The sequence below is a fragment of the Condylura cristata genome, unplaced genomic scaffold (genome assembly GCF_000260355.1).
Source record: "Condylura cristata isolate star-nosed mole 26May11 unplaced genomic scaffold, ConCri1.0 scaffold00010, whole genome shotgun sequence".
In the NCBI taxonomy this organism is placed as follows: Eukaryota; Metazoa; Chordata; class Mammalia; order Eulipotyphla; family Talpidae; genus Condylura; species Condylura cristata.
This window is the reverse complement of record NW_004567111.1, coordinates 2,052,198-2,072,821: the sequence shown is the minus strand read 5'-3', so window position 1 is coordinate 2,072,821 and position 20,624 is coordinate 2,052,198.

Sequence of the window (20,624 nt, the reverse complement as noted above, 5' to 3'; positions counted from 1 at the left end):
CAGTCCTTCCTCTTGCTCTTCTCCTGTCCCTTCCCTATTAAATATATCTTTTACAATAGGGGTCTGTTTTCATTGTCTTTGAATGTAAAGGGCTGTGCCATTTTAAAATATACACCCTTTAAGGGATTAGGGTCTCTGGGTACCCCTTCGTGACTTGCTTGCATTTCCTTCTTCTGGAAGAAAATGAAATGTCCAGATAACCATTTTATGACTAATATTTAACATGCTTGATTTGAAAATCTGAAGAGTAGGCAAACAATGTTCTGGGTGAAGATTTGATTTTGTAGAGTCCAGCATTTTGTTAGCTCTTTCCGCAGTCAATGTTTTCTCAAGAGTTCATCACAGAATTCAGGCTTTCCCATAAGCCCCTGAGGATTCTGCTGGTTCATCAATTTCCATATGTATGTTAATAAGATAGGGGAGAGTCTTTAGTTAGTCCTTGTGTTGCAATGAAGATTTGAATATTTACAGGCTAAAGAGTAAAAACAAACACCATGACACAAGCTGTTTTACCTGATACAAAAGGTATTTTTCAAGGAATATCTAAGCATTTTCCTCTTACAGTGTACAGGGCAATTCATCTCCAGCTCACTTCCAGTCGTTGCCTAATGGAGGTCCACTATTTGATTTTAATTCCAGGTAATCTCAGTTTACAGAGATCCTTAGGGGAGGGGCCTTCTCCGGTAATGTAGGAGCTATGTATGTGAAGTATCTTTGTCTCTTCCAGTTATCCTTTGGAAAACCCCAGTTTTGAGCAGCCAGTGATTCCTTCTCTATCTACTGAGACTGCCTATCATGGAAACATTCATCAAACGACTGACAATACACTTCCATTTATCTCACTGTCATTACTGCTCTAAAACCAATGGCTCAAGTTATGATCAGACACACAACTATGCATGTTCTCACTGTCTATTTCTTTTCATCGAGTAGATATTTTAATGGTAGCTTAATGTTATGAATATACTGAAAAAGTGGAATATTTTTAAAGAAATCTGGGATGCTTACACTATCTACTTGACACTAATTGCCTACATATTTAGAACTTTTCAAAAATAAATTGAATATGTTGTGATACTTACATTCAGAATTTGTAAGATTATGCCTCGGATTGGGTAATGTTATTAGATGTGAGCATATCGACACTTCATTTTGCAAGAGATATTTCCTCTTCCCTCTTCCAGCATTATATTATTAAATTCCCAAAACTTCAGGAAAAATCAGTGATGGGACACCTGCCTTCATAAGCCCTCTACTCAAATTTAGTATCTCGGTCTCCCCCTCTTTCTCTCTGCGTCTCCTTCTCCCTCTTGCTAAGGCCTTTGGCATTTTCCACAGAGGTCTGTGCCTTTATTTTCTGTAGGACTACACTGAAAAATAAGAGAAATTTGGTCTTTTTCTGTTTCTTCTCTTATTTTCCTTTTCTCTTGTTTATGCTCACTAATTTCACCTTTTTATAAACTTCAAGCACTCAAGTTTTGCCTCAAGATATGCTCTTGAAAAGGAGTCCGTGTAGGAAGTGTCAAAATGCTTGATTGTGCCATTTCACTTATTCTGTAGCCCTTTTCTTGTGAGTGGACTGGAAGTCAGGTATGCTTAAATTCAGGTCAAGTGTCAAGTGTTGTGGTTTATATATATATATATATACATACATACACATAACTCTATATATCTGAAGCAGAAATTTGGTGTAAGTATTTGCTGGCTTTTCATCATGAAGTGATAATTATTTGTTTACATGCTGGATTTCTAATGAAGATTTATGAGCTAACAGAGCTGCAAATTCATCAAGATTTATTGAATTAAAAGGACCTAATTAAACTTATGATATTTTTTTATTCTTATTGCTGAAAACTTGGAAAAGAAAAATAAGTACATATCTTAATGAATAAGTATCTAGTCTGCTGTTAGTAGTATTATAGCATGAGTTGAGATGTAGTAGTGTAAGGGAAAGCATCTGGTTTGAAATGATGTGCGTGGCATGACATTGCTCTCATGTTGCTTTGGCTAGTCCCTGTCCCCTGGCCCGTATGGAGAGTCCAGGCCCATCTCCTAGGGGTCCCTGGAGCTCAGGGAAAGGCCAGGAAGTTAGATCTGTTCTCCAGTTTCCATTGTTGGCTTTCACACAGCCCCTGATCTTTTCTACTAGCTCCTTGTAAAGACCCAGTGGAAGACTGTGATGCGTAAAAGCTTGTGGAGTGACAAGAGCAAACACAGTAACGCTGCCAACTTCCACATGTGTCTGTCGCTGGCCTTCACGGGGATTAAAAATCAATTGAGAGCCACATTTTACTTGTTAACCTACTGAAATGTTCAGGTAATTGTTATGGCAGTTAGCATTTCCCTACCGATGTCATGAGGGAATATGGAGAAACAAAGGGTGACAATTTTATGGGAGAGAACTTCCTAGCTACGAGACTTGACAAAAGCAGTTATCTGCCCACCCCAAAAACAGGCCCGTGGGCCCATGGACTTGAGACAGTTTGACTTCTTGAACTGTTTCGCTCAGCCAAGTAGCACCTGGGAGTGAATACTGGACAAAGACACCAAAGTCTCTGCCCACACAGGTTCTCACACCTGGAGAAGATGAGAACCTGGTGGCTGGCTCTGGATGTCATCCCAAACACCCCAAACCCAGGTCATGCCATCTGCCCATTGATGTGTGCACTTGATTGTGTCACCAGACTCTCCGTGCAGCTCTGCCATCATGACAAATGACCCCCTGGGAATTATTGCAAAGACGTTCCTAAGAAATAAATCACTTTCACCTGGACCACGCAGTCAGATGTTTTGGAGACACAGAATCGCCTCTCTAGACCCGCACACTCGCATCGGCTCCATGCATCTGTGTGTATCTGTCCATACTCAGTCATGGCTACGTCAGTGACGTGGGTACACTGCTTCTAAAATAAAGACCTTGTCACTGTGACTGATGTTTATGTTGTAGGGTGCAAAAAAGATCATTAATCTGAATCAGATTAACTCAGCCATGAAATAAGGCTGGCGTGCGGTTTTAGAAGAGGGTACACATGACTCCCCCAGAGACACACCAGTTATTACAGGAGGAAGAAATGAAAACAACCCCAGGGTATAGAAAACACCATCATCAATAGTTTATGACCAACACTGCTTTCTCCACTATCCTCTCGTGATTGTACATTTTCTCACGGCCCCCCTATGAACGTTTCACATGTTCTCTCTAAATGTTAAAACCTAGATCTAACTATCAAGCATGACACTACCTATTAAATAAGCCTCCAATTAGTGTCATTGCTAGAGTTAGAACAGTACAATCTTAACGATGATAACACTATTAACAGACATTTTCACTAAAAAAAAAAAAAAGCCCCATGCATCTAAATTGAATTCACGATAAACATGGTCATAACTAATTGACTATCATTCATCTATCATCTGTTCCCCTTGTCCCAGATAGAGTTTTAATGCACATCACTGCAAAAAGTTTTAGTTTTGCTTGACAAGAATCATGCATTTTGCACTAAGAAGTCTTGCAGTGATTTATCTTGCCGTTTGGTGTAGAAGCCTCTGTGGGGTTTGTTCTTCCCAGGTGGCTTATCGAGTTTTACACTCCCCCCCACCCCAAGTAACAGCACATGCAAAAGACACGTTCAACCTGCAACTGGAAATGAGCAGGTGTCATCTGACTGCCGTGAGTGGGGCAGGTTTCCTTGCATGGCGGTGCATGTGATGGGCCTGAAATAAGAGGCACATGGAAGAGCTTGACGCTGAGACGTAGTTAAGATGTGTGCTAGACACTGCACAAATGCAGGCGAGAATCTGACCGGCTGACAGTTCCTTCCTAAGACACCAAGGGGTGCTTCTGTGACGATCAGTAACAGACAATCCCTGCAGCCCCTGTCCATGTGGCCCAGGACTGTGGGCCGACCCAGCCGTGGCCCTGGCCTGGATTTATAGCTTCCTGTTACCAGGCAGAGCTGGTGTCCTGCCGGAGAGCTGGAGGGTAAGAGGGAAAGAAGAGGGGCGTAGCCCAAGCCAGCAGGCCCCAGAAGGGGCACCCTTTCCAGTGTAACCAGAGGGTGAAATCTGCCACACCAAAGCGGCTGAGGCTGGGAGAATCTGATGAGGACATGTGCCAAAAAATGCCTCCGCTGGTATAATTATAATTTCTTAGAAAAATGACATCGATGGAAAGTAGATATGAACAACTGGTTTCATTATTGAGTTTGAGGGCCAGATACAATCCTTTCGCTTGGAAGCAACAAGGAAGATTGTTGTTGCTCTAAAACAGTCTTGCAGATGGGTTAAAAAAAAAATCTATGGGTCTGAAAAAACTCTCATGCCCTTCCCACATTTATCAATGTCATTCAGGCCGCTTACTTAGGCATTTCCCACGCTTGTCGACGCCATCATGGTACAGCAATTAATGAGAGCAGCCTTAGACCCTGGGTGCGATTCCACAACTTGCATCTTGCTTTGTTTTTTAATGCTATCAGCCACGTTTTTATCCCAATGTCTTTTATTGTGGGTGCATCGGTACCACCTACACTTTCATTTTAAAGACCAAGCCCAAATATTGTTATATGATTAATTTATCAGAGAAGGATCGATTTGACAGACATGAGGACGTTGGTATTACTATTTATACCTTAATCAAAGGAAGATTCAAATTACTTCAGGGAGTGGGAAATGTATCTCGGTAGTGTTTCTCTTTACCTCTGAGAGTCCTCTGTGCCACTGTAGAAAAGTCATTTAAAAAAAAAAGAAAAAGAAAAGTCATTTACTCTAAGAACTATTGACTTTAAATGTCTAAGAGATTTAAGACAACGATTCTTTCAGTTGTAAATTTCCAGGATCATTTGACCTAATCTGTTAAATTTGTAGGTGCATATAAAGTAATTCCTTGACAGTAAGGCTCAGGTTATACTTTATACTGCTCAATAACAAGTGTATTAACAAGATTTATATTTGAATCAATTAAAATCACACTTTTGAATAAGGATATAATTTTATAGGAAATTAATTTTAGAATTCAACAAACAGCCTCTATTGACATGGAATCACGAATGATAAAGTTCAATGGTGTTGGCTATTTGCTAGTTATTCATTCATAGTGCCTTGTACAAATAAGATTTTAAATATCTGTTTGCTTTTAAATTAACAAATGTAAATTAAAATATTGAAGCAAGGAGCCCCAGAACATCCCTAAGTATGGCAATGCCCATACATGCTCTAAAAATACTTAGCAATTTTAGAAAGAACTAAGTCTTTCAGCAATTTTTATAGGTGATAATGGAGATATTTCCCTAAGGATGATAGATGAATTTTCTGAGATTTGATTTGGAATATCTCTCAGATCTTGTAACTTTATTCATTTATTTACTCAATATTCATACTTCCAAATTCTTAATAATTTGCTGCCACTGATTTTATTTTCCTGTTGGTAAGCTGACTTTTTACTATTTTATTTGGGTCTGATTCTTTTTGACACTATCAAGGATATTTTGACAGAAAAGATTAATGTTCTCTGTTTAACCTAGTAGCTTCTAACAAATTAAGAAAAAAAATAGTTTAATGGTTCACTGGGTTTATTGCCTTTTCCAGACTGACCAGTTATTTCGATGACTTTTCCATAATGCAAAGTAAGATGAAAACTGAGAGAGGAAAGATTAAATGTAGGTGCGAATTTCTTCATTCAAATTCAAAACATCTTAAAAGACAAAAGAAAAGAAAAATGTCATCCTAAAGTATACACTAAACAAATGAAGACCTTATTGCTACACTAGTTCTGAGGACTGAGTCAGTATCACAACACGCTCTAGAGTGACAGAGTGCTAAGGGGCTCTGGGCTTTCAGCCTCTCACACAATAGCAAAATCACTCAGCCCCAGGGTCCAATAACAACAGGGTTTATTTAACAAACAAGAGGTTGGAGAGAAGGAAAGGATCTTTGAGGACATCGGTGGGCGGCTGCCTCACCCCAAATAGCATCCCCAGTGTCCAGATGGCCCAAAGACCACTCAGGGAAGGCGAGGTGAAACTGCAGCTCGCCCAGCAGCAGGCTGGGCCAGGCATCGGACCAGACAGCGGAGGACTCAACAGCACCCAGGGGTGGTGCCTGAGACCCGGGGCCGTGGTCAGATCTTTGAGATGCTGGGCCGGGCTCCACGCTGCCTCTTGGGTGACGTCAGAGGCAAGCAGCGCACCAGAGTCTTTGTGAAGGTCTTCAGAGGTGTGGGGGCAAAAGGCCCATGGGCTCTACCAAGTCTGCAAAGGGCGGGTGGGTCTCACAGGGTAGACTCCAGCTTGCATCTTTCTCTTCAGGGCTTGGGAGCAGAATCCTTCTTCAAATGTGACCCAATGAGTGCTTCTCTCTTCCAAGGTCACAAGTAGATGGCATTAAGCTGGCTCTTGCTCTGCTTTATATGCCCTTCAGGGTCCTACCCTAGACACCTCATTGGACCATTTTTAATCCTAAGCTTTGGACTGGACTGTTTAGTACCAATCAGCATACGTTCCACTTTTCAATCTAAATCATTAACTAATGACCTGTGTTTAAAGCTGATGGGTCCATGAGCTTGTGCCTCATTGGTTCTCTTTTGAATCCTAGAGCTAAATATGAAAAGTGGATGGCAGCCCAGTCCAGCCCACAGTCAGATCAGCGCAGGCTGAGGGGTTTACTGTCCCCAGGGAGCCATGGCTGGAAAAGGCTTTGCTGGCCTAAGGGTGCGGGATTTGTGCATAACCAATGTGCTGAGGTCTGCATGTCGCAATCTCCTCAAAACCCTCTGCTCCTCAGCCTCTGGGGACCATGGGATCTTTTTTTAGAGATTTATGCATACAACACTGGGGTTTAAGCCATAACTGTACTTATGTCATCCTTTGTGAATCCTCAGTGAGAGGATTCACCAGACACAGAGTGCGGAGCAGAACAGGCAGAATGACATAAGTACACTGTTAAGGGGAGGGGGAGCAGCGGGCGGGTCAGAAGTCTGCTGAGCCATGTGGGCTACCTCCCTGGCTCAGGATAGAACTCATGCTGAACCTTCCTTGGCTAGCTTCCTAGTGCTGTGCTTTAATTTGCACCACCAGGAAGGGCCCTGGGAACCATGGATTTGCTAAATGGGGTGCTACTCTCCGCCCCATCTGAAATCAGACTTGGCTATATAATTTGCTATGGGTGACTTGCCTCATTCATATTGTATATTCCACCAGATGATACCAAATTCTTTGAGTCCTAGATTGAGTGTTATATCTAAATAGACACATTTGATGAGATGCAGATCATGAGAATTGACTTTGTCTACAGGTATGACAAAGCGATGTCTGATATTCTTAAGAAATAGGTGGGAGAGAAGTGAATACTTACAGCTAGAGGGTGGGCTGTGGCAAATCAAAACTATAAATGATGCAAGATCTTTCTGAGTCCATTTTCTGCAGTTTGATGACAACTACAGTAATGAGCCTTGAAAGTTTTAGGTGCCAAGGAGCCACTTCGAAACTAGATTAGATGAAATCTATTAGGTATTCATGTGCTTAACCTGGATTTGGGAATTATCATGTGTGCTCAATACCGAGAATCTCCTAGGCGGGTTTACTCCAGCCTGCACCATCTGCTTTCCTGTGAGTTTGAAACACCCGGCTGCCTGATTTGAGAGGGTCCAGGGGTCAGGAAAGGGGGCATTGGCATGGATAAGTGAGGGGGCACCATGTCAGCCTCCCCTGAACCCTCATTGATCTCAGCAATGTCGGCCCTCTTAGTCTGGGGAGGTAGGTAGGAGAATCACTATGTGGTTGGACTTTGATTTCCTGATGTTTTGGTCTCTCTGACAGGTGAAACGATAAAAAAGGTCAACTACCACATATTTACAGTAAGAGACAGGGATGCTTTGTTGTAATGAAAACGTTGACAGCCTCAGTGATCACTCGGTGACTACTCATTGCATATGTGGGGGTTAAACACAGAGAGGCACCTGCTCAAATAGTGACTGATGATGCAGGCAGCATATACAGAACCTTCTGGGGGACCCAAAGCCCCTTCTCGGGTCTCCTTAAACTAACTCATTACTGGTCTTAATTGACATAGAAAATCAAATTATGTCTGTCTCTCTGGGATAGCTAAAATGTTAAAAGTTTTAAAAATTAAAATGACTTGACACCTGTAAGTTATCTGTAACTAAAATTCACTATCTAGAAGAAAGTAGAGTTTTTAAAATTTTCTTTCCAAGTATAACTTGAATTTATTATTAGAAAACATTTGATTAAGGAAGCACAGAAGCTTAGAGCCATAATAAAATTAGTTGACTGATTTAGCAGAGCAATCTAGCTAGATTATTAATATGTCAAAGTAGCATATTAAGCATAAATGATACAGTATTCAATGAATAACATTGAAATAATAGTAGTAAAATAGGTGGTAGCTATTTAAAAGTTGACTAGATCATTACAGAAAATATGTAGATAGATACACACATACATGACCCAGTTATTATGATGGATATGGGTTGGTTATTTGCTATCAATATCGGTGAAGGGAATTTGGATTGTATATGCATTACTATTCAGTTTTAGCATCCATATTTTCTCTCTTAAAGACTTTTTCCTCTTCTGGTCATTTTCGTTTCCTTTGTAAATTAATAGTTGTTCCCAGGATGATTAGGTGGCTTCAGCAGCAATATTTTACTTCCATGTTTTCAACAGATGTGTTGTTTTTTTTTTTTTTCTCCTAAGTTGAATTCTATTGTGACCTTATTGTAGGAATGCAATCACCCAATCTTGAAAGTAGATAAATTCTGCTTGTTTAAACTTAAACCATAAAGTAAAATTAGGTTTGTACTTTTATTAGGATTTTATATTTTCTTTCAAGAAATTTGTCTTGAAATTCTTCCTTATTCTAACAACAACAGCAACAACAACAACAACAACAACAACAAAAAAAAACTAAAGTGCTATAGGACATTATTGAAAAAACTATAAATTTATTAATTATTTTAGACATGACTAAATTAGGAATGAGTATCTCAAAGTTTTGAAAAATAGGAATCCTTCCTCATACTACAAGTCAAAATAAAAGGTAATCATCACGACTTTATCAGTACAGTGATATCATGTCCATAAAAAGCTATTTTTTTTGAAGATTAATTTACTTATGCACACAGAACTGGGGCACAGGCCAGAGATTCAGGGGTGGTGAGAGGCTTCACCAGAGACAGAGTGGGGAGCAGAACAGGCAGACTGACCAAATGCATTGCTGAGGGGTCAGTGTGTGAGAGAGGAGAGGTCTGCCGCGCCCTGTGGGTCACCTCCGGGGCCGGGGATCAAACTTGCACTGAAGCAGCTGTGGGTAGCCTGCATTGCTGGGTCCTAACCTGTTGCACCATCAGGGAGGGCCTGGTACTCAGTCATTTCAATCTAAATGGTTGGCCCTGAAGATTGCTAGCACCACAAATATTGTGACTTGACCCAAGATCGCCCCTTAAAATCTCAAATTTCAAACCATCCCAAAGTTCCTTGCTCCGTGGTGCACCCGTTTATCCAGGAGGCCGCCAACTCATGGGAACATGGTATTCCTTCTAGCAAAAATACCAGAGGTTGCTCAGATCCTAGCAAACACTAAGGTTTAATCCAGCCAGGCGATGTCAAAACAGATGTATACCAGGAGCTGAACATTTAACGTTAAGAGAAAACACCTATTTTCTATCTAATTTTCAGGAAAGAACATCGACTGGATGTGTGAGTTCAGAAGAGCCGAATTGGAAGAAACTGATTTAAGAGTTTAAATTTTGTCATATAATCTACATTAGAGTTGTAGGCTGAAGTATCTGTTGCAATGACTTTTCTTAGAATTTGATATTTTTTCTTGTTAAACATTTCATAAAACTATTTAGCAATGGAGGCTTCTGTGCACTTTTTCATTTCCAAAATGTTGTTTTGGCGGAAATCAGCTCAATTTCACAGATTTTGTACGCTGACCAGAATGCAGATGTTTTTTATGCAATTTTGTTATTTTCTCAAATTCTTTCACTGATTCTGCAAACATTTGGCAGATTAAGAACTGGAATTTCTGTTTAAGTGTGACACAGATTTTAGTTTTATTGAATGTGATAATTAAATACAAATGTCTGAGTTAATCTAGGCAAAGGACATGTTATCTCAATGGGAATATCTACTATAAACTGGATCTAGGTATACAGAAGTATCCATGAGAACAAGAGCTCACCTGGTCCTCCCTGGTGGCGCAGTGGGTTAAAGCTCAGCACTGCAAAATGGCCACAGCCACTTCAGTGCACCCGGAGGTGACCACATGGCGTGGCAGACCTCTCCTGACCCGCCCGCTGCTCCCCTCAGCAGTGGACTTCGTCGATCTGCCTGTTCTGCTCCCCACTCTGTCCCTGGTGAAGCCTCTCACCACCTCTGCACCTCATCTCAGTTCTGTATGCATCAATAAACAAACAAACAAACAAACAAAAAACTTAAGAAAAAAGAGCCTACCTTGAAAACTTGCTAGGAGAATCTACTAAATAAATGGAAAGTCTTTTTATAGGTGGTAAAACTGAGTTCAATATGACTACCTGTGTTATTTATGATCTATTAAAAACATAAATGTGGCTGATAAAAGTAGTAACAAAAAAGCTTCACAGTAAAAAAAAAAGAATATTTTAGACTGCATATCAGGTTGTATAAACGACAATTGTTCTTTTTATTTTAAATATTTATTTTTATTTATTCATACATGGAGGAACTGGGGTAAAGGCTAGAAGTGCAGGGTGAGAGGATTCACTGGAGACAGAGTGGGGAGCACAATAGGCAGATCCACTGAAATGCACTGCTGAGGGAAGCGCAGGGGGGAGACAGGGGAGGTTTGTGGAGCTATGTGAGTCAGCCCCCGGCTGGAAGTTGAATTCTTACTACAGTAGCTGGTGGGCTTCATAGCTCAAAATCGATAGTTAGTTGGCAATCAGAATGAATTTATGGTTCTCTCTAAATTATTGAATGTTTATTAAAGTGTATATTTTATTTCTTTAGCGTATACGTAAAATAGTTTTTAAAAGCTGGATGTACCACATGACCCAGCAATTCCATGCCGAGATTTCTATCCAAAGAATTCAAAATACTAAATGGAAAGGAAATCTGCACCCCTGTGTTTTAGCAGCACTGTTCAATATAGATACGATATAAACAACCCAGCCAGCCCAGAGCAGATGAGTGGATCAAGAAGTGGTAAATATACAAGTGGAATACTACTCAGTAATCCAAAAGAAAAGATAAATTCAATCCTTTGCGCCACAGGATGGAACTGGAGGGGATCTTTATAAGCGAAGTGAGCAGAAGGAGAAAGGTGCATACGAGATGGTTTCACTTATATGTGGAATCTAGAAAAACAAACAAACAAACAAATGCTCGATAAACTATAAGACTGTAGGACTTTGGATCTTGAAAGCAGTCATAAACCTGAAACACTCAGGGTGAAAAAGAGGAAGATTAGGCTTGAGTAAGGATTATTTTTATTTTTCCTTCCCCTCTCCTCACCTTTCCTCATCTCTTCCCACCCTGCTTCAAAGGGTATTTAATAGTATCTTGTCTTCATGCCCCTATTAATACTTACACAAGCACCACATCACTCTATTCACTGTTAGGTCAAATTATATCAATACACGAGCAAACAGATATATGGTAAGGGAAATCACAAACCATGCTATTATTTACAAAAAAACCAAGCAACATTATTATGGATGAATTTTAGTAAAAGGTATACTTTATAGCTCCCAAACAAAATAATAATAATAATAATAATAACAATAATAATAATTTTTATTTTATGAAATGTTCATGAGTTAAGTATGGTACTGCTTAGTCTCTGTATCTGGAATGCAATTTATAAATTTTTAAAAATTGTATGCTTTGTAATTTTTTGTAATTTTATTCATGCAGGCATTTATAATTGAATATTTCTTAATTACATCATTCTAAATTTACTCCTTGTAAGAACTTTATCTTTTTTGTCACTTTTTTTTTTTAAGATTTATTTATTTGTACATACAGAACTGGGGTACAGGCCAGAGACTCAGGGGTGGCGGGAGGCTTCACCAGAGACAGAGTGGGGAGCAGAACAGGCAGATCGACGAAGTCCACTGCTGAGGAAGCAGTGGGCGGGTCAGGAGATGTCTGCTGCACCCTGTGGTCACCTCCGGGGCAGGCGGGAATCGAACTCATGCGCAAGCGGCTTTAGATTCTCAGTGCTGTGCTTTAACCCGCTGTGCCACCAGGGAGGGCCATTTTGTCACTTTCTTAACATAAAAATAATAAATTGCCAGGATGACACCCATTTTTCATATTTCGTAAGGAAATATTGTGATTAAAATATATGCTATTATTTGTCAAACTATCTGGATAACTATTAATATTTAAGCTTTATCCTACAGCTACACATTTCATTGTATTCTCTAAAGTTATCACCTAGGGAAATAGCCTGTTGAATTATCAAAAGGAAATAAATTTGTTCTTGATTTTATTCCTGCTTCTGTCTTATTAATGTTTGTCTCCATATCTCCAAGAAGTATGTCAAGTAGTAACAGAATAGCAGAAATTCTAGTGGAAATATCTCTAGTATTGCATTCTAGTACATGAGAGAAACATCACATCAAATGGATCCTAACCTTGGTTTGTATTATTTGTCATTTAATATCTTTGCCTTAATTATAGAAAACAGCCATTAAAATGTGATGTGTTCACAGATTTCCTATTGTTTTTCATTATAACAGGATTGTGGCACCATCGTCGGAGTTGGGTTGGGGCATTGCCTTACACTTATTTTAGGTTGAACTTTCTGGAAGGGCCTGGCATGGGTATGGTGTAACATGATTTATCAAGGTAGTACTTTTAAAGAAAAAATAAAGCAACTGTAAGGGATCAAGGAAAACAAAATTTGGCAGGCAGAAGACTAAGTCTCATCTCAGGTGTCTATCCATCACTTGGCACCTATCTGTCCTCTGTCTCTGAAATCGCCATGGTGACTGGGATGAATGGCTCCTATCAATGGTCAGTGTCCTCTCTTGTCGGCTGGCCTGCGGGCACTTACTCCCTAAAGTGCACACACAACAGCCCTGGCTTTTGGTGTTCAGTGGAATTAGGGGAACATTCATTCCAGTCTTTGCAGAAAATACCCTCCCACAGGGAATCAGGCCCTCTTAACTCTCAGAACATTCAGATGCACGACCCACCCTGGAATTATAATTGGGATCACTGAGTCTGCTAACCCTATAAAATATGACCTTGTCTTTTATCTTAAATATAACCCGGACTACAATTTGAAATATTTCCTATTCTTTATTCCAAAAAGTTCACTAAGTCATCAGTAGTCATAGATTCATTTCTTAATACAAATATATAAATGTTCAAAAATTCTAAATGAATTTTTCAAAAAATTTTTCTTATTAATTCTTAGTTTTATCAATAACATTATATGCAAGGACTAATCTAGTTATAATTTGGAGGAGTTTGAGGTTGCCTGGAATCTAGAAAATGAGATAATACTTACCTGAGGATTTCAAGGAAGCATGCTGACTGCTCTGATATTAAATTAGTCAAATGTTATAATTTATTTTCATTTACTAGCTTTCTCAAAAACAGTGAGGAAAAAGGAAACCACACTATATATCCCTTTCAATATCTTCTCATACAAATTTTATATGTTAGTATGTTTAATCTACATGTATTTGTGCTCAGTATTTTATTTGCAAATTTTGTATTTTATAAATGTCCCTCCACATTTCATTGTATCGTTTTCTCTGGTATTATTTTCAAATAGCAACGCAGCCAAGCTTTTTTTTTTTTTTTTGCCTAATGTATGTTTATCCACCTTTACTTAAAAATGCCTTTAGTATATGACTATTACATATTACATATACTTATCCTTTAAAATTGTATTGAAATAAATATAGGTAGTAACAGTTAAAAGGTATAAGTCAGAGCTCAAGTGATTGTTTCTCTATAACTGTCAGTCACAATGATAACTAGAACATTCTTACACATCAGAGGCACAGGGTTTTCAGGAAATCTACTGCTTCTTAAAGAGACTTAATCCACCTGTGATCTAATGGTTATAAATGATCTTACCTAAGTCTCCTTTCCTTTAAATCTGTTGTTTTTGACTGCCTTTTCTCTGCCACATGTGTTATATTGACTTTTATTTTCTGCAGTGAAAGAAACCCATCCTGTTTTCATGACATTTTAACAAATCACTTTTATACTTCTAAAAATGTTACCTTAGCCCACATTTCCAAACAGAATCAAATGTAAGTCATACATAATAACTTTTGACTCCTTCCTGAGGTAAGGTAAAGAATTTAGCATGCACTCACATTCCTCATCCCCCCATGTCCTGACATTGAGGATATAAAACTCGCTCTCCCAGGAGCCCTAAGGATGAGGACACTGTAATATACAATATCCTCAAGGAAACACCATTACAGTTGAAACAGATATGAGCATAAGGCTGCTGTTTCTTCTATTATCCTTGAAAAGAAGTCAAGCCAAAGGGAAATTCATAACAACATAACTCAACAGCAGACAACTAATACCAAGGTTCCACATAGTCATTATAATGGCTCCACAGCCTGCAGTAGTTGGGGGGTAGGGTTCCTGCATCCCATCTTAGTGATTTATTAGAAAAGGATTTTCTTTGAGGCCAAGAAAGTGAAAAAAAAATAGGAAATGCAATGTTTGCAAGGAGTATGAAATGTTTCAGGGAACATTGTTCCAGGAACTAAGAGATCAGGAAAAAGTAATTGTGTGTGTGTGTGTGTGTGTGTGTGTATTCCAGAACCCACAAACTTAATAGAATAAAGGGGGTAATACTGTGGGAAAACATAGATCCACCTGGCTAAGTTTCTGAAAGCTATTGAGTGAAAGTAAACTTGAAGTCCTTGGAAGGTTCCCAGAACATGGCTTCTTCTGCATTTTCATGCTAGTAGAGGAAACTATTTTCTTTAGGAAAACTGATAATTCTGTGGAAACACTTGTAAATGCAAACTACTTCCTCTGTATTTGATGGTGGAGTAAGGATAAAACAGCAACCAGTATTGACAAATCTACATTCTAATAAGTACCACTGTGTGTAACAGGAAGATCTTTGCCATTTTTCACATATATACATTACAAAACTTATATTTTAGAAAAAAAATAGGTTTATAGGAATATCGTGAAGGTACAATTTCCATATATATCCCTTTCTATTCCTCTATTACTAAGATAGATTATTATTTATCTATCTTTGAATGCATGAGTTGAAATGCCGCCTTATTAATATTGAACACCCACACCATATTTAGATTTTCTTAGTTTTTATCTAGTCTCCTTTTTTCTGTTCCAGTTGTTCATGCAGGATAGCACTATATATTGAATTGTAGTATTTTCTGGAAAAATCTTATTAGTTCCCCTTGTTTTGATGAGATTATCTCAAGTTCCAAAAAGATGATTAAATAAACACCCTTGAATGGGAGGAACTACTTATACAATATATAATACATAACTGGTAAAGGATTAATATTCAAGATAAATAATAAAAAAAAAACAGATGCAAGTCAACAATAAAAGTCAACCTAATTATCAAATGGGTAGCATATGTGAACAGACAATCCATTGAGAGGCTACCCAGAAGGTCGTGACTTACAAAAATAGAACTGCGATCACTCCTAATAAGAGGGATGCAGATTGATGCCAAACAGCTTTGAGAAAATACATTTTATTTAGCTGAAAAATTATTGATGTATAGAGATTTTAAAAGAAGGAAGAAAACAGCGATAAATGAACAGTGGTTTTGAAATGACAATTCACATAAGAGAAAATATGAAATGCTTTGCCTTGGTATTAAAAAGATGGTTTAACTGGATGTGTTCCTACGAGGGGTAACAGATTGACCATGTGGTAATGTGATACTAATAAAGTCATTTGTAGTGAAGCTCCATCGGATGAACTAACTACAAATGGACAATTACAAAAGATGTTGCATGTTCTGTTAAATAAGCTTATCTGGATTCTACAGAAGATAGTGAATCAGTTCAAACATGAGTAGAAGGTATTAAAAATTGGAAAGCAATTAGAAAATGAGTGTGTAGAGTCTTACCGATCACTTGAGATTTACTTTTCATAGTATTAATCAAAATGATTGAGAGGGGAGCGTGATGACAAATAGCAATTTGTGTTCAATAGCAGGGTTATTGTGTTCACCTCCGAGATTCATAACTGCCCTTCTTTATTTAGCTGGAGGTAATTTCTGCGGAAGCACCCATGTCTTCTGGCCTCTTTCGGTGTTTTAACGGTGTGAGGCTCCCCTCCCCAGATGCTCACTGTTGCTCACTTACCACCCACGGTCCTCCACCAAAGCCCACTGTGGTCTTCTCCCACCCTGTGCTCACCATCACTCTGCCCTTCTGGCTACTTCAAAGCTATGGTCAGTTTCATGCACTCTTTTAATATTTGTCTGTCTAACCCTTGCTTGCTTTCCTGGTAGTCCAGTTATAATTGCACCATCCAGTATTTCTATTTCTCTTTCGAGACCTATGGGCTGATGATAAAGCCAAGGTAGAGCAGAGTATATGGATGGCAGTTAAGAATGGGAGTGAAAACAATTCTGGGTCACACTGAGGATAGTGCAGCATTGAACAGAGAAACCATGTCACTGACCTCCATGCAGCTGTTGCAGCAAACTATGGCAGTGGCTATAGTTTTGTAGCTGTAGGAAATAAAAATAGCAGTAGTATTGCTCTTTCTGCTAAAGAGACACTCTGCAAGGATCCGCTGAGCATAAATTTTGAAAGAAACTAGGTACAGACAAGATTCATGATGCATGAACACATATTCAAGCTAGCATTCGTCTGTGTGGCTCAGTGCTGTCTGGGGTGCATGCTCATTTGTGTTACTTGTTCATTTATATCCAAACTAGGATACTTAAGCTAAACTTGTTGACTGTTCAAGGGGGAAAAACACTATTTTTGGTGGAAGAGTTCTGAATGGAATTATCTCTCTAACATAATGAGTAGACTGAAGTTTACTAAGACTGCTGTGCACACAGACAATAGTTCATAAGGATACATCCACCTCCATGCTTACTGCACATGATTTGCAACAAGATATGCAAACAACCCAAATGTCCAAAAACAGATGACTGAGTCAAGAAGATGTGGAATATATGAACAATGGAATATTACTCAGCAATCAAAAATAAGTGTGCCATTTGCAGCAACATGGATGGAGTTGGGATGGATTAGACTATATATAGTTATATAGATTATACATACATATATATATATATATATATATATATATGAATCTCTCTCTCTATATATATATAGGAATATATATATGAATGTATATATATAGAGAGGAATATATATATATATATATATACACATATATGTTCATATATCGGATAGCTTCACTTATAGGAGGATAAGTGAGACAACACCCTCACAAATAAGGGATAAGGAAAAATAATTATAATAAATAAAAAAGACAAAATTAACAGGCAACTACAAAGCAGAGATATTCTGCAGGGGAAGGAAAAGAGGACATCAGACAGGGAGGGAAGAGCACAGGGACTCTGATGATGGTGGATGGGTGAATTGGGATGGAGATTTTATGATGAAGACTACACCTGAGAGGAGAAAGCAAACATTTCACAGAAAGGAACAATATGAAATATATATAAAATAAAATTAAAAGATTGCTGTGCAGCACAGCTTTCCTCAAAACTTTGCTTAAAGGTGTCATTCTCTTTGCTACCAATGTGTACCTAACCCCCCAAAATGGAAGGTGACCCTATGGAGAATGCCTGGACCTGCATAATTATTAAGGGTTATCTTTTTCAATTAAAGTGCCTCTGGCTTTAAACTAATTATGTGGCCACCATATTCAAGTAATAGAGTTTGATTGCTGTTCACTTTGTACTGTTGTCTTGTTATATCCTCTAATTTACCTCCGGTGTTTCTACAATTTCTGTCCAAACATTTCATATTAACATCATCGAATGAGCTACACTTTTCTATCAGTCATTTGTATATTTGTGCAAGCAATTAGTTCATTCATTATTTGCTGTCAAGAAGGAATCCACCCTCTTAACAAAATAATTGTCAAGTAAGAAACATGTAATTATAGTTCAGGAAGATAAATAAAAGTTGTAAATAGAGTTACTTCGTATTATGTTGGAAGAGATCTTAGTCTGGAGTGTCTAGCAGTCAAGACAAACCCTCCAGAGAAAATGTGGCTTGAATTGTTGAGTAACATCAAGTTAGAAGCTAAATCTATGCTGAGATTTCAACCTTAGAGAACTGACAAAATCAGACAAGTCTTACCGGACCTTTAGAATGGCAAAGGTAGAAAATTTTACCTTTCAGTTTTTTATATGCCCAACCCAAATGCAATCTTTGGTATAAAGTTAGTTCTGAATGAATACCCATAGCCTAATTAATAAATTAATGTATTCAAAAAGGGCACAGCAAGTTAATTCTTCTTTATATCTCAACTTTCTGCTTTCCATTTGTAACCTGCATCTATAACCTGTGGTTACTATAATCTGAGATTAAGGAAAAAATGCAAGTGGATCCTCTAATCATTTTTATAATATCAAGCATGATTCATACTTTGTCAGCTATACCAGGTAAACATTTTTTATCAACTTATCATACTCAGAATAATGTGAAATTCCCTAGGGGATTTGGAAGCCTATTGAAATGCTGACTTCTGGATTTCTTGTGCAAGGGAAAAGACACTCATGAAGAAGCCGAAATGTCTGCATGCTGTATGGATGGCCCAGTCAATACAGTAGTATATAACTTCATAAAGAAAAATTTCTGAGCTCGTTCTCCACAAAACAAAAAGGAAATCTTCCTGCAGGGATCGAATATGATTGGGAAGGCTGAAGTGCAGTATTATTTTATGTTAAACAAAGTTAAAGGACATCATAGCTAATGACAGAGCTCTGAAGGTCAAATTAAACTTCTGAGACACTCATCCATTTAGGGTACTTGGGGACTCTATAGTTTACTCCAGAATGTTATGGAAATAGTATGAAATGAGAACACATGCTTATAATCTTCCAAGGTGATCATTTTAAAGAACAAATGTATTTTATGCCAAAGGCACAATGTGATGATCTAACACATTATTTTAAAAATAATTACCATCTTAGCTATTAAAAAAACTGACCAAACTTGTTTAGTATAGATTCTGAAGGAGGTGGGAAGGTGGGGGTTATAGCTATAGGAGATTGTTATTTGAAGTCTTCTGTGTAATTAGCTTTACTAAAATTATAACCTTCTTTATACAATACCATATACATGCTTTCATATGTACCTGCAATAAATGCTTAAGCACAGAAATCAGTGAGTGAATTACCGAAATAAAGCAATGCAGGTTTTCCAGCTCTTTCATGAGCTAGCACACCAGAGGGCTCTCCAACATGCTTTAATCAGCAGGGCTCTTTGATGCAATTTAGTTATATTATAATTAGATAAATCATGTAAACATATCACAAATATAAAAAGGGGTTCTCCAATACAAGTATGATTCTCTGAGAAAAATTATCATAGTGCTTCCATTTTATGTTATGTTTCACATTTTATGCTTCACATTTTATACTTCACATTTTATACCTGCCTCTTTCGATAGTGCGGTTATTATAATCTATCTGATATGAACTAATCTTCCATTTATAACCACCTTCATCTCCACCAAATGTACGTTGGTGTCTACATTTTTGAACCCCAACTTCAGTACAAATTTGTTTTTCTGGTGGGAAAATCTTTGAAATTACAACCAAAAATTTTTTTTTTAGCCAAAGATTGCAACTAAACATTCATCGGTCTTGTTCATAAAACTCATTGTTATAAACTGATCTGGGTTTTGTTTGTTTTTAGTTGGATAAGAGGGTGGGGAATTCATAACAAATGCTTTCTTGAAGGATGCATTTAAATCCAACTTAAAAAGAACATCAAATTTATATTTGAGTAAAATCATGCTTTCATGACATTTCAAACATAGGTAGTAACATGTAAGAAATACTTTTCTCTTAAAATAAAAGTAACTTGTGAATGAAGAAATGTTTTGTTGGGATGAACAGCAGTTCCTTGACCTAACCTGACTGGCTGCTCTGCCTGTTCCCGTGGGGACCCCAGGATTGAAGGCGGGGTTCAGTATTTCCATTCATCTAAGTATTGACACATGTACTCAGATTTCTATTTTTAACTCTGTGAGCCATTCTTGCTCTGAAATAACATCGCCCTGGGCAATTTTACTTGTTTGCATTCAATGTTTCTCATACTGAGGGTCAGGAAGTCCAGCCACAGGGTCACTGAAGATCTCGGAAGGGCTTCAAAGCGGCTGTTGCTAAGAATTAAGTGTAGGTAATTAGGACCGCCATTTCCCTATGGGGAAGCGTATGTCAAAATTATTCCTACTTATCTCGTCAGCCCTCTCTGTCAGTGTCACCATTTCTTGTAGCCTCCTTTCACCCATGAGCTATTCAATCTTCACCAAATTATTCTAGCAATAATACCATCTTTTACTGCTACCGATGGACATTGAAAAGCAAATCTATCTATCTATCTATCTATCTATCTATCTATCTATCTATCTATCTATCTATCTATC